The following is a 14,240-nucleotide window of genomic DNA, read 5'->3' as shown; positions in this document are numbered from 1 at the left end:
CAATAATGGACAATCCCTCGCAAGGAGACAGGGAGAAATCGGAGAAAAAAATTGCTAACCAGTCCAAACACATTCCAAAGGATGCACAGGTTATTATGTCCATTTTGAAAGAGCTTGGAGTCGCGGATTATGAACCCCGAGTAATCAACCAACTTTTGGAATTTACTTACAGTAACAAATTAGTTAAAAAACTCTACAACAGCCAATATTGATCGCATATTTTTTCTCAGTATGTGAAATTGTTCTATGCTAGACCTAATAACTTTGTATTAATTAAATGTCCTCAAATGTACTACAGATAAGTTTTCATTTGCACTCATAGTTGAGAACTGTTGCAAGTTACCCCGTTAGACGGTACGTTAAAAACTATCGCTCAAATAGTGTTTGTTTTTTCTTCTTAATATATCTGATTTACCTTCGATTGTCAAGTCAATATTTGTTGTAGAAGGCCATCGAGCGATTTAATGGTTAGCATTTTCCGATAAGGCAATTACAAATATTTTATAAAGTTTTTGTCGTTCCGGTGTTCGGCTACCGAGGCGGGTGGGGGGGGGGGGGGGTGTTGCGAAAAAAAAAACAATGTGAATTTTTTAATCGAGCAAAAAAAACATGGATTTTAAGAATTTTTATTTAAGGTTTAAACGTGAAAACCGAATCTATTCTGGCTTATAATATATACGTTACTATTTTCTATGCAAAAATATTCGAAAAAAGACAAAAACGATGGAAATTTTTTTTGGACGATTTTCGGAAATTCCATTGTTTGAATTTCCATTTCTGTTTCGTGCTAGAAGCGTTAATTCAACTCGGAGACTCATTTTTCGAGTTTTTCAGACTGTAGAGCCCACAGACAATTATTGATTTTATAAAAATAAATTTGACTCATATCCTACAAATTATTTTTTTGCCCCCCAATTTTTCAAACCAATTTCCAAGGGGGGTGGGGGGGGGTGACAAAAACTTTAAATATGATTTGCAATGGCCTAATTGCCATTAACTAATTCATCCCAAAATTTGGAGTAGTCTGGTCTGGCCTTCTATGTCAAGCATAAATATTCAATTTCAATTTCAAATTTGCCAAGCAACTAACGATGATTAAGAAAATTGCACATTTGCAACATTTATTCAATGTGTTTAAGCAATCAGCGTGTTTTTTGTTTTGGAAGAGGAAATTAAGTCCAACTTAATTCATGAAGCATACATAACAGAGCTTTTTTTATTGTTATTAATCTTTCTTCGATTGTAACTAATACTGATATTTTATACAATTATAAATAAAATTTAGTACTGAATGCCAAATGTTAAATTCGAAATGCCACTGTAATAAAATATTTGCCAATCAGAAAACGAAATCACATCATACTGAACGAATAACGTAAAATGAAGCAAAACAATGGCAAGTATGTACGGCAGTTTAGTAAATCTGACTTCTACGAGTTCTTCACCGCCATTCGCGCGTGAGCTTACATCATTCCGGTAGCTTCGGCAATCTAATAACACCACGTAGTTATAAAACTAAGAAAAACAATCTACACCAACTAACTTATAATAAATACCACCTTTCCTGGGCAGGAACGGTGGCAAAGGGAAGAGCAGCGTGTTGACAGTAGCAGGACTTCTAGAAACGACAATCCTTCCCTTCCCTGAAGCTCTTATGCACCGTACTGTAATCGGGAGAATGCACTTGAGACGTTTTCCGCTCACTCACCTACACTTCCAGCAAGGAGGTGGAGGGCCTGGCGGAACAGGTCGAGAGGTAGCCAAGTACCTCCTTATATGGAACGCCCAGCCGTCGTCGTCCGCCACCAACAACAGTTGCAGCGAGCACTCGCGTGTTTTGTCGACGCACGTGGCAGCCGGAGCGCGATAGTTATCGCTTTATTTTCTGTACTGCAGCGGCAAGCTAGCTAGGAGCTGCAATCAGCCAGTAGTTAGTGGGAAAGAAACGGTTGAACTTGATCGGGCTCGGAGTCGGCAGGGAGAGGTAGTAGACCGGTTGCAACAAACAACCACCGGGGGATTTTCAGTTTTGCGAGATTCACTCGACGGAAATGTGCCGCTCGGTTTGTGTTAAACTGCGTGTGAGTGTATGAGCGGTTGCTGTTGTTGTTGTTGTTGATTTGTCCTGATTGCGGAGGAATCGAAACCTTATCGGGCTGCAGCCATCGCCGTCATTATGGCAGCTTCTCTATGACGTCAATCGCTGTGTGTGATTAAATCGGTGCCCGTAACTGAGAGAAATGTCATAGGCAACTCATTATTTACATGCTTGAAAAAGTTCAGTTTTCACTAATGCTGTTATTTTACGAAAACATTTTATCGGTTTAAATGCAGCTTTGCTGCTATTGTTGCAGGGTTGAAATTTTTCCACACATTCTAAACGATTCTTCGCTTCATTACCGCCCGATATCCCTACGGCAAGTGTGCAAATGTTATACAATCGCATATTCTATCAATTGATAGAGCTGCACTCTAGCTAGGCAAATAGCGCCTTCTTCCACCCGTTGATCCGTTGTTGCTCGTTGTACCACAAAGTATTCGTCTTTATATAACACAGTTCAAGTGCACGCAGGCAACAGGTGGTTTGTGGAACCATTCTGCCTACAATATGGATGGAATGCTACCCGATACCTGTGACAGTTTGTTATTTTATTTTAGTGGTTATGTATATCTTCTAGCCCGTTATCGCATGCCATGTGAGTTGCAGTCACACTGCAGTGGATTTTAAGGAAGGTTAACAGTGGAGAGACCTTTCGAAGCTACTAAATAATCCCCTGTGGAGATTGATGATGTGTCTTTAGCAAACTTTTTATAATAAAAAATATGGATCGTATCCAGACGATGCAATCACGATTTATTCTAGAAGCTACCGTTCCCGCTGGCTCATTGCTCTCGTCTCATCGAATCAGCTGAGCCGGTCGAATGCCGGAGGGCTCCTTATCTACGTAACTGGACATATTAATTGCAGTTACCTTATCCCATCGCATCTTCTCAAGCTGAGCCAGATATCACATGCCACTGCACATGGTTGTTTCCAATGCCAACGCGCAGATGGGAGAGCAAGCACTCCAGCACTCGAGGCTGCATAGTATACAATTCACTATCACCGCAATGTACAACACATCGTCGGAGTAAGTGATCGCCATTCCCATCTTTGATTGCATAAGCCCTCAGAGAGCACGGCCGGCGTGGAAGTGCATGTTCTCGCGTCGTGACCCGACCCGCAGCCGGTTCGATCGAACCCCTTCGGCCAAACCGTTCCCTCTACGCTCTAATAAAATTTAATACTATAATAGTCAATTTTTTTTAAATAAATACAAGCGAGGTGTTGTTCTATCATCTGATTAGCGTCAGATGTGCCTTGTTGAAGGATCTCAGCAAAATGCGTGAAAATTCTGGGGGTGAGCGTCTGCAGTATATACTTCCAGTCTCACGAAGCAATCAGGATGATTGACATAGTGTGATAAGAGCCCCTGATGTCAAATACGATCCGAAAAAGCACATGACACCGTAATTGATGCAAGCAAAGTCGTGTGGCGGTGAGTATCAATTTGATTTGATGTCAGCACGAGACAGATAAACGTTAAAAAAATGCAATATTTTTTCCTGAGAAAAGAGTGGCTACACATTTAATCACATTTTCGTCACAATTAGAATAAACTGATTAATCAGTTGTTAACTGTTAGTGATAAACATACTAAGAAGCTGGTGCGGCTTGAGCCAGAAATGTGCTCTTAATACAAAAGATGTCAACGATATACAATTGATCAATTGATAATGTTCAATACAAAGGAAAAATTATCTCTTCTCGGTGTCTGACTTATTATTACCACCTAGAGAATTTTTTATTTGACAATGACAACTTGAATTTTCCGACTATAACCTGTCCATTCTGGTTTACGGTTCAACGTTTCTCGACACTCTTTCTCGCGTTCAGTTGGTGTGTTTGATTCAGTACCGTCTAATTATTGAAGTTTTCGTATGCAGAGCTAAATCTGTTCATCGAGTGAAGTCTATATTAATGGGTTTAAGGATAGGCATGAGAATCCCATCCCTTGCTTGGGTGTCACCGTTTTATTTACCTGGCGATATCGGACAGTGGGCTCTGCCCAATTTCTATATAATATCACAGCCTGAGCCATCCTTCCTTTAAACTGAATTCTGCATTTATCAAAAAAGAATGATAAATGATCGAAAATGACAAGACAGATTTATAGGTGTGGTACTGGCTCGAGGTACGTGATGAAGCTTCTTGTGCATGGACGAATTAAAGCTAGTTTCGCTACCTGGTTCGAGAAACAAGATTGGTGATGCAAAATAGCAAAGAAAACAAGGAAAAAACACATACACGCATATAGATAGACACCTTCCTTTTGTGCTGAACTCTGCTTTAGAACGGTACTGAGCGCTATGAAGTTTCTTGTCCAAGAGCAAATTATAACTAATCACCGCACTTTCTCACATCCACCTGGCGGTGAAAGGAGCCTTCGCTATACCATCATTATATGTTATTTGATAGAAAAATCGACACATTGTCGGAACCTAGTTTGACTGTTTGTTAACGTTGATCACCCATATGCATCCTAGGATAAACAGTCTTTAGAGAAAATGCTTATTTTAACATGATGAGTAGCTTTGTAGAATGTTTGAAGGCAATAAAAACAGTGTACAAAGTTATTGAGCAGAATTAAGTCCTTCGTTTGAACAAATCATTATACGCAACCAGTAAGAGATGGATAATTATCAATGTGCAGCAACCACGAGTTCCAGGCACTACTTGAAGAGATTTCCATCGTACATCTTGCGAAAATTGAGAGACCACGGTGGGCCGGCCACGTCGCAAGGATGCCGGACGACTGTGCTGTAAAGTCCGTTCTCTTCAAGAGTCTCACCGGCTCCAGGACTAGAGGAGCCGAACGTGCTAAATGGCTTGACCAAGTTGAAGCCGACTTGCTTGCGTCGAGACGCGCAACAGATTAGAACTAGTAGCCCAGGACCGAATACAATGGAGAGGAATTCTTGATATGCCTCTCGACTGGTAAAGAAGATGCAAAGCTGCTTAGTCTAGTGTGTTCTACAACTTCGGTGAATATGCTATACTATTTTTGGCCGAATTAAAATAATAAACAAAAATTTGTATCACCCTGCTAGGTAGATTCGCAGTCACGGTGGACTCACAAACAGGAGGGAGGAGAAAAAGGGTGAAAAACACCAACACTCAAACATGCATAATAAGCAGTTGGCGCTATTCATAGCGATACTGCAAAAAGAACGAAGTGCGGAATACAGAAAAATATACCTGCACGATATTATATTAGATCAAAATACTGGTCGCAGTGATAATATCCCTACAAAAAAATGAGTTTACAGAACGTATAAATATCGAATTGGTTTTGTTGAATACCAAATAGTTCGATACATTTTCATTTCAATAAAAGATTATTTTTTAGCTGATCAGAAATAAATCAATAAATTGTAGGTTGTCGTTGACAGTATATAGTAGCTTGAAATTTGCAACTGTTATTCAGTAATATTACAGCGCCTATCTCTCGTAGTGACAGCAAGATTTCGCACGGGCAAAAGCACTCGTTTGTGACAATACAAAAAGTATTTGATAATGGTAACATAAAATGGTTCATTTCTGAAAGCACAATGAAACGTCAATCATTTTCGTTACAAGTATTCTATGTAGATGATATTTTATATTGAATCGATATATGTATTATTATATCCATGGACAAAAAATAATAGTTTCGAATTCATAGAAAGATGTTGTTAGATAGAATAGGATTTGACCCCATTTCTCCTCCCTACAGGGAGGGGAAGTGGGTTCGAATCCGGTTTTAATTGGCTCTGATTACAGCTTTTATTCGCGGATCTCCCAGTTGCAGCTTGTGTAAAGAGAATAGGTGTCCTAACACATTAAGCGTTGCTTAAATGACCTTCCCTTACATAAGTTTCCGCTCTTTCCCCTTCACATCTTGTCTCCCCTGAGGTACTGTAAACACCTTTCTTTCATTACTTTCTTCTACCGTCTCCTCCGTCGATTGTAAAAACAAAACTGGTCAAAAATGGTGATTTTTGAAACCACCCTAACTCAGAAAGTAGCACCCTGCCCAAATAACAAACTCAAAACCACTGGGTTTTACTTGAAATTAATAAAACTTATGATATTAACCATTACCTCTGGTTTTATTATGGTATTACGCAATACCAAGATGATACAAGTCAAAACACACGTTTCCCTTGTTATAAAACTTTAATAAAACTGTTTTAAAGCAAATTTATTGTTGTTGCTTATATTACTACGATAAAATAAGTTGGCTGCGGCACATATCTTATGAACTTTCTACAAGTGGGGCGTAGCAATACAATTTGGAGTACCTATACAAAATTAATCTTATTACGGTTACCTGTAAATTGTAATAGGGGAACTGGGGGGAAAATGAACACCCTTAGCAATGTTGACATTTGCTCCCCAGGAACCAACCAAATGCTGAACGCACTACATGAATTGAAAGCTGGATTCATATTCCACGTAGCAAAATATAAAGATTACATTACTTTACCTTATAATTGTTCTACATAAGCTGTAGATATTCAACAAGGCTGCTAAAATTAAAATACGACTCCACAAAGTTAACATAATGTATCTTCGCCACGTTCATATAATGCTTGACTTTCAACTCGCTTCATCGGTTATTTTCCATCATTTTTCGAGAGACTCGATCATTTTTATTGATTGAATTGTGATTATTTCGTGGCTGCTGATAAATGGAAAATAAAACATCATTATACACACTGTTCATTTTGCCCGCATAGTAAGGTGTTCATTTTACCCTCAAAACACCAATTGTTTTCTAGTGTTTATTATAAACAAACAGTTGATAAAAATATTTGGAATTTTCGACAGATCCGCAGGACAGTGATAAGCAAACAACACTAAATGATACCAATAGTCGAAATTTAATTTGTTTCGCCAAAAAAGCTTATATACTATTAGTGGAAATTACCATCGGCGTCAGATTTCAACAAATATTTTTTACTTTTTCCATTTTTTTACATTAGAAAGCTTATGATCACCACATATTGTCTCAAACAGCTTGAAATACTTCTAGGTGAAGATACCTATTGCTCTGGTACAGATTTTAATCGGTTTACTGGGAATTTGGCTACCTGTTCATTTTACCCCCCTCCCCTGTTCATTTTACCCATAGTTCCCCTAAATAAGTTACATTTATAGTGTTATTAATATGGTAACACCCTAACCGTAACAGATTTATTGCGGCTATTCGGAAGAATATTTTACTTTCCTTGACCTTATATAAAAGTTTTAAACTAACAGGCTACCGTAAGAAATAAACAAATTGGTCATAAAAGCCACCCTAAGAGTGTAATAAAACCTTCATTGTTACTTGGGATCAATCGGTTTTCTTGTCACAGGAAGCAACCTAGAATGATTGTAGTAGGAATTGAGAGTGACTAAATAAATATAATTAAATATATTTATTTTGCTTCCGAAATTTCGAGGACGCATTGATTTTACCCAGCTATCATACAAATATGCACGATAAAATTTAATGTGCATATGTTGCACAACAACCGAAACTGTTGAAAATTTTTGGTTCATTCTATCGGATATTTTATTGTGATCGCTATTAACCACATTGATCAGGATGATCTGTCAGTAAATCTTTAACTTTTCTTCTCACAGCAATATATTTTCAAGTTTACGAAGCTGGCTGACTGATTTAGTATTCTTTGTCATGCAACAAGCTTTATGCTTCATAGCACAGCGAAGAGCTTCATTAAATTATGGCGGTGGCTGTGAAGCAGCGAAAAGCATAATTGGTTTTGTTGCTATTACCGATGACCTGATTCTTATGGAAATTATAAAAACCACTTGGCCAGAAGACTGTTGTGGGGAAGAGTAAATGCTTCATGTGACGAATGAAAACTTGGTTGAACTGAAAATTAGATGACACATGAAGCTTTGAAACAAATTGAAAATTGACTTACGTCGTTAAAAAGAAAAAAAGGTTTTTCAGCGTATTAAAAAATTAGTCACGAAAACCACTCTAGAGGCACGCCCTAAAACATAAATTGCTGCATGGATGAGCGCCAAATAAAACATCCAAAGGACGAAATACACTAAATTTGAATTTTAACGGTAAAAATGAAGTGCGGAATACAGAAAACACCTGAAAAATCTACTAAAAGTACATCTACTACGTGCAACTGAAACATTTCACTTAAAATTTTTCCTCTTTCATTCGATATGTGCAAAATGGGCAGCAATGCGCAAAAAGCAAATAAAGCATGGGATGAAGGTAGTCGAACACAAGCCATGTATCTATTAGGATGTTACTTTAGTAGGACATGTTACTTCAACTAAACAAAGACAATTGACAAAGGACAGACAGTATTAAATCCTTGATAAAGACTACAAAATATAGTCGAAACGTCGGAGAAAGAACAAAATCTGTTCTGATTTATTGAGACTGACAGCCGATAAAAATAAAATAGAAAATCATGTATCTATCTGCGACCAATTTCGCAACTCGATTTCTTTTCATTCAGCACTGAGGTCCAGAAAAGAAATGAAGACTGATTGAAGCTATATGAAGTATCTTTGCGTTGACCGGAATAAGTTTTGCCTTATCAAACCTTTTTGTGGGAATAATTAACAAACGGGTTTATAGTTATTTCCTGAAACAAGAATTTGATTGAACTTAGATCACAAATTTAAATTCGAACCAAATTTGTTCACCATTAAAGTAATTATTAACGGTTACAAATGTGGTTTTTAATTTTAAATACAGTTTGAATTTTGGGTGGAAGAAGGCGCATTTCGAATAATTGTGAATCGTGCTCTTTTTATACCACGTACGTACATATTTAGTGAATAATTACTACTTTTACCTCTCAATCAATCAAAGCGACTAGTGTCCGCGGAATAACACACAGGTCTAAGCCCTTATTCAACGTACCTGAAAATAGAGAACATAAAAAACATAAATTAGTACTAATAGCTACAGGCTCATACGAGCGAAGCTCGTTCAGACAAATCTAGCACTATCTTTTTGCCGGAAAATATTCACGCTTAATCATATATTCCCGCTAAAGAACTGTCTGGAAGAACTTGGAACCGCTTGCAGCCCGTCCGCTCACTATGCAATCGTAACGATAATTACCCTTAGACTTGGCAATTATCGGCCATGCAAACGGTGAGAACCGGTTGAACCGGCATTCCGTGTTAGGCACGGGAGTAGTAGTAAGTATGCAGTGCACATTCGGTAATAATTACGCGGCTACGGATTTGCTTTAGCGCACGATGCAACAACAAGTGTGACCTTACCCTCCCATGGTCATGGAATTTCTAAGACAAAATGTGCAAAATGTTGTACCGACCGACAGAGAGAGCTTTCAGTTTTCCTATCACATTCAAGTTCATAAAACTTCATCCGTACCGGAAAGTTAATTGTTCGGACACCATGCGCCTCCATAGAAAATCATTCAACGCATCCGCACGATGACTTATTTTGATTTCAATTTCAAAACTCGATCATTATTATTGTAATTGAGTACCTATAGATGCTGGCAGATTATTATTAAAGGAAAAACAACGCCGCCATACGATTGCCCGCTGTGATCACATTATACATACTTGAATGAATTTACGTCAATCCGGCGCGTTCAGTAGTTATGCAATCACACTTTATTTACTTCGCTAGGTACAGGATCATGTTGCGGAGAAGAGGAATCTGTCGCAGCAGGTATACCACCTCCGGTGGTATCCACTGCAACCACCATCCTCCGGATGGTAAAAATAAGCGGAGCAGTTGCCTTAAGAGTTGTGTTGATAATAGGATTCACCATCAAGTATTAAAATTTTGGAGTTTCTGATGAAGTGAAATTATAAGCATGACTTTGTTTCTAGATCAGTTTAACAAATATGAATCAATCGACTTTTTCAATTTGTGGCTTCAATAAGCTTTGTAAGAAACACATAAAAAATGGAATTTGCTGCACTGCCTTTAAGTAAGTTTCAGTTAGACACATCAATGATATTAATAAGTGCATGAGTGCCTACTACAGATTGTAACAAAATATTAACTCTAATTTATCTACTAGTGAACGTACTGTTTATATCTGAAGAGTATTTTCACAAGGGCTGTGGAACTGAATTTTTAAATTTACAAACCGTTTTTAAACTAATTAATCTCGTCATCAATTCGCATGAGGGCTGTTTCGTATTGGGAGCATGAAAATTTAGATTTTAACTTTAAAAAACTTCGACGGCTTTCGAAAAAGGCTATGAAAGTATAATTTTATCAGAAAACAAGGCAGAATGAAAAAAACAAAAACATTCAAATGGGAAGGTAATGGAGTAGTATTCTCTAATTTTTTATACCTATCGTTTAATGAGTACGATATAAATACACTTATCTTGCGTAATTCAAATACATATGATAGTAACGAGATAGCTACTCTCCATACAAACAAAGCTTCTAAGCTGGCTTCCAAATGCATCGTTCACATACTTGTTGATAGAAATTCATGTAAAAAATTATGTCTTCAGACAATTAGTTTCATCTCTTGCATCTTGAGCTGCAGTATTTTTCCGTGATAACCGTCAAAACCGAACATTTAATGAAAAAAAAATTTTTTGACGAAAAACCTTTATTAAACTCGTATGAAAACAACTAAAAAACAGCAACAGATAAAACAGAAGAAACACAGCAAACAGAGACCGTAGGAAAACGATAAAATTCAGAGAAAAAAGAGAAAACATGGGAAACAAAGATAACCCGGAAAACACGGAAAAACGGAGGCAACAGGAAAACAGAGAAAACTGTTAAAACAGACAAAATAATGAAGATGAAAAAACAGTGAAAACAGAAGACAGTTAAAGTAGTAAAACTCGCAGTAAATGAAGTAGTAGTTAAAGTAAAGGGGAAAACAGAGAATATAGATAAAACGGAAGCGCAGAGCAAACACAGACAAGAGAGAAAATGGGGAGAACAAAGAATTCGGAGACAGGATGGAAACTAGAGTAACAGAAGAAAACAGGGAGCACAGAAAAATTGAAAGCAATCAAGATAACAGAGGAAACTGAAAAAACAATCTTGGATTTTCTTGAAAGTTACAATCAAAAAGTGAAAAGAAATAATTAGAATTAGGACTTGTATGAAGAAAACAGAGAAAATAAACATAACAGACATAGCATACAGAGAAAACAGAGGAAAAAGATTAAATAGATATAAGCGGAAAGAGTGGAAAGACAGGCCAGGTCCAAAGTGGTTTGCGACTTCTGAGACGACGTGGAAATTGGCAAAGTGGCCCAAGATCGAGTTGAATGGAGACGTCTGATTGAAACAGCGTGAACCAGCCCGGCTGCAGGTTGCTGAAGACGACGACGAGTGAAAAGATAGAGAAAAGTAGCAACTGAGAAAACAGAGAAAACTAAGTATAAGCATAAGCATAAGCATAGGATACCGCCCGTGTGTTACTACTCCGTTATTGATCAGGACCGATGAAAATTTCAAAATGATTGCTGGAAAAAGCATACTTGGGACGGCTCGAAAACTACGTGACAACTTGAAATTATTATACCGGAAAGCAGCGGAGCCAACCTTACAGATTTGTCTGGATTTTCCAGAATTTTTGATGCTTAATCAGACAAAAAAGACGCTTTTCAAACATTGTCTTCAATTAGACCAAATGAGAGCCAGATATTGCCAGACATTTGTATTCTCGTTTTCCAGATTTTCGCAAAAACCGGTTGGCAACGGTTGCCGGAAAGTAAAACTCAGGGCTAATGAAACGAACCAATCCAGTCCCTAAGTTGATAAGCATTTCCTCTTACCATCGCTAATATGCAGAGATATAGCGCCCTACACGCTTAAGAAAACAGAGAAAACTAAGTATTAACAAAAACCAGAGAACGAAGTAAGCAAGGGAATCAGAGAAAACAGGAACAATAGAGAAAATAGACAAAATGGTAAAAATAAAGATAAATGAAAAAAGTAGGGAAAGCAGAAACAAACGAAAAAAAGAAAACTGAGAAATAGAGAAAACAGGAAAAATAAAAAAATAGATAAAACTTACAAATTAGAATCGGTGTAAACAGTGTGACAGAGGAGACACAGCAAGAATATAGAAAAAGAAAAAAAACAGGAGAAAATAGAGAAAACAGAAGACTTGGAATACAAACAAATGGAGATAGAGAATACTGAGTGAACGGTGACAGCAGTAAGCAGAGTAAATAGAAAAAAAGAGAAGGAGTAAACAAAGGAGACAGCGACAACAAGAACAAAATGGAGCCAATAGAGAAAACAAAGACAACAAGGAAAGCATAGATTAACGGAAAAGAAGAGAAAACCGAAAAAACAGTGAAAATGGAGATGACAAAGGAAACAGAGAAAAAAAAACAAAAGGAAAAAGTGAAAAGACAGAGAGCAATTGCGAGGAAAACAAAGACAACTGAAAAATTAGAAAGAAAAAAACAAAGAAAACGTAATAAGCAAGGAAAACTAAGAAACCAAGAACATCGAAAACACAAAGAAAATAGGGGCAACGGACAACACTGAGACAAGATAATGGAAAAAGAAAAAAACAGAAGGCAAGGAAAACAAACAAGACGGAAAAAATAGCGAGAACAAGGTAAATAGGACAGAATAACAGATATAATGGAGACAACATTGAGAATATAAATCAGATAACTAGAGTAAACAGAGAAAACGGGAAAAAGAGTAAACAAAGCAAACAGGAAAGAGACAATGAAGGAAAGCTAGAAAAAATTAGAAATTTAGAAAATAAAAAACCTTAAAAGAGCTAAAATTTTTCGACGCAAGACAATTTTAAAAGATAAATTATTAAAATTTACGATAAAGATTTACAAATTTTTAAAATATGGTTCAAAAATAGAAAAAAATCATTAAGGGGGCAGCATTTTTGTTATTAAAATTTGAATTTATGAGGATTTTTTTTAACTATGTGCAACGTTTCTTTATTTGGAATTTTCAGTATAATCATAATAAACTAGCAATTAGGCCATTGCAAATAATTTCAAAAGTTTTTGTCACCCCCCCTTGGAAAATGGCTTGAAAAATCGGGGGGCAAAAAAAAAATTAGTAGGGTACGAGTTGATTTTTCTTCATAAAATCAATTGTCTGTGGTTTCTACAGCCTGAAAAACTCAAAAAATGAGTGTACGAGTTGAGTTAATGCTTCTAGTACGAAACAAAAATGGAAATTCGAACAACGAAATTTCCGAAAATCGGCCGAAAAATTTTTCGTTCGTTTTTGTCGTTTTTCGTAGATTTTTGCATGGAAAATAATAACGTATATTTTAAAAGCAAGAATAGATTTGGTTTTCACGTTTAAACTTTAAATAAAAATGCCTAAAATCCTTATTTTTTTTTTGCTCGATTAAAAAAATCTTTGTTTTTTTTCAGTGACCCAACACCGGAAGGACAAAAACTTAAAATATTTGTAATGGCCTTACGGGAAATGAAAGAATATAGAATGATAGGAATGATAGAATAGTGTGAATGAAACAAAATTAGGTATTAAAAATATCTAATATAACGGGCAGCAGTAGTTTAGTGAGTAAAACATTCGGGCACCAACCGAAAGAGTCCAGTTGCGAGACCCACCTGCCATTGCACAACCCGTTATGTTTTGGTCTATATCGAAATTTTCCAGTTCATCCAATTAATCATTCTTCGCATCAGACAATTCCTCCTTTTCCAAAACCAGCAATTATTCATTACCGACCAACACCTAAGTTAGGGGGGACTGACGGTATAGAGTGAACCAATAGAGAAGACTGAAGAGTCGTGAATCACGTGTTTTTTGAATTTGAATGTCACATCGCTAGGATGGGTCGAGCAGGGTCTACTATCTTAGAAGTGGTGACAGCGATGGGATACGACCCCCGCACGAAAAAAACCAAATAAATTTTAATTAATAATAAACAGAAATCCGACTAATCACTTTTAAAAATTAACCACTAACATTAAAAATTAAAAATTTTGGATATGTTTCCAAAAGTTGGTAAATGTTTGTTTTGCTTTATGACTCTCCTCCTTCCATTTTTAATCGAAATTTTACAGAAAGCATCGGACTAATAGACGACGCTAACGGAAAAAGATCTAGACGACACTTAATATTAATAAAGAAACATGAGAAACATGTGCGTTTGCCAACCAGTTTTTAAAAGATCTGGTAAACGAA

At 36.8% G+C, this 14,240-nt stretch overlaps 1 protein-coding gene across 3 annotated transcripts in view; it reads right to left on the bottom strand.

Moving 5' to 3' along the window:
• LOC128740685 (mucin-5AC-like) overlaps positions 1-14,240 on the bottom strand; it is a 76,971-nt gene that overhangs the window by 38,140 nt on the left and 24,591 nt on the right. The window lies entirely within an intron of this gene.

The sequence above is a fragment of the Sabethes cyaneus genome, chromosome 3 (genome assembly GCF_943734655.1).
Source record: "Sabethes cyaneus chromosome 3, idSabCyanKW18_F2, whole genome shotgun sequence".
Taxonomy (NCBI): domain Eukaryota; kingdom Metazoa; phylum Arthropoda; class Insecta; order Diptera; family Culicidae; genus Sabethes; species Sabethes cyaneus.
Note: the sequence above shows the minus strand (reverse complement) of the source record. Positions and strands in the feature narration are given on the sequence as shown.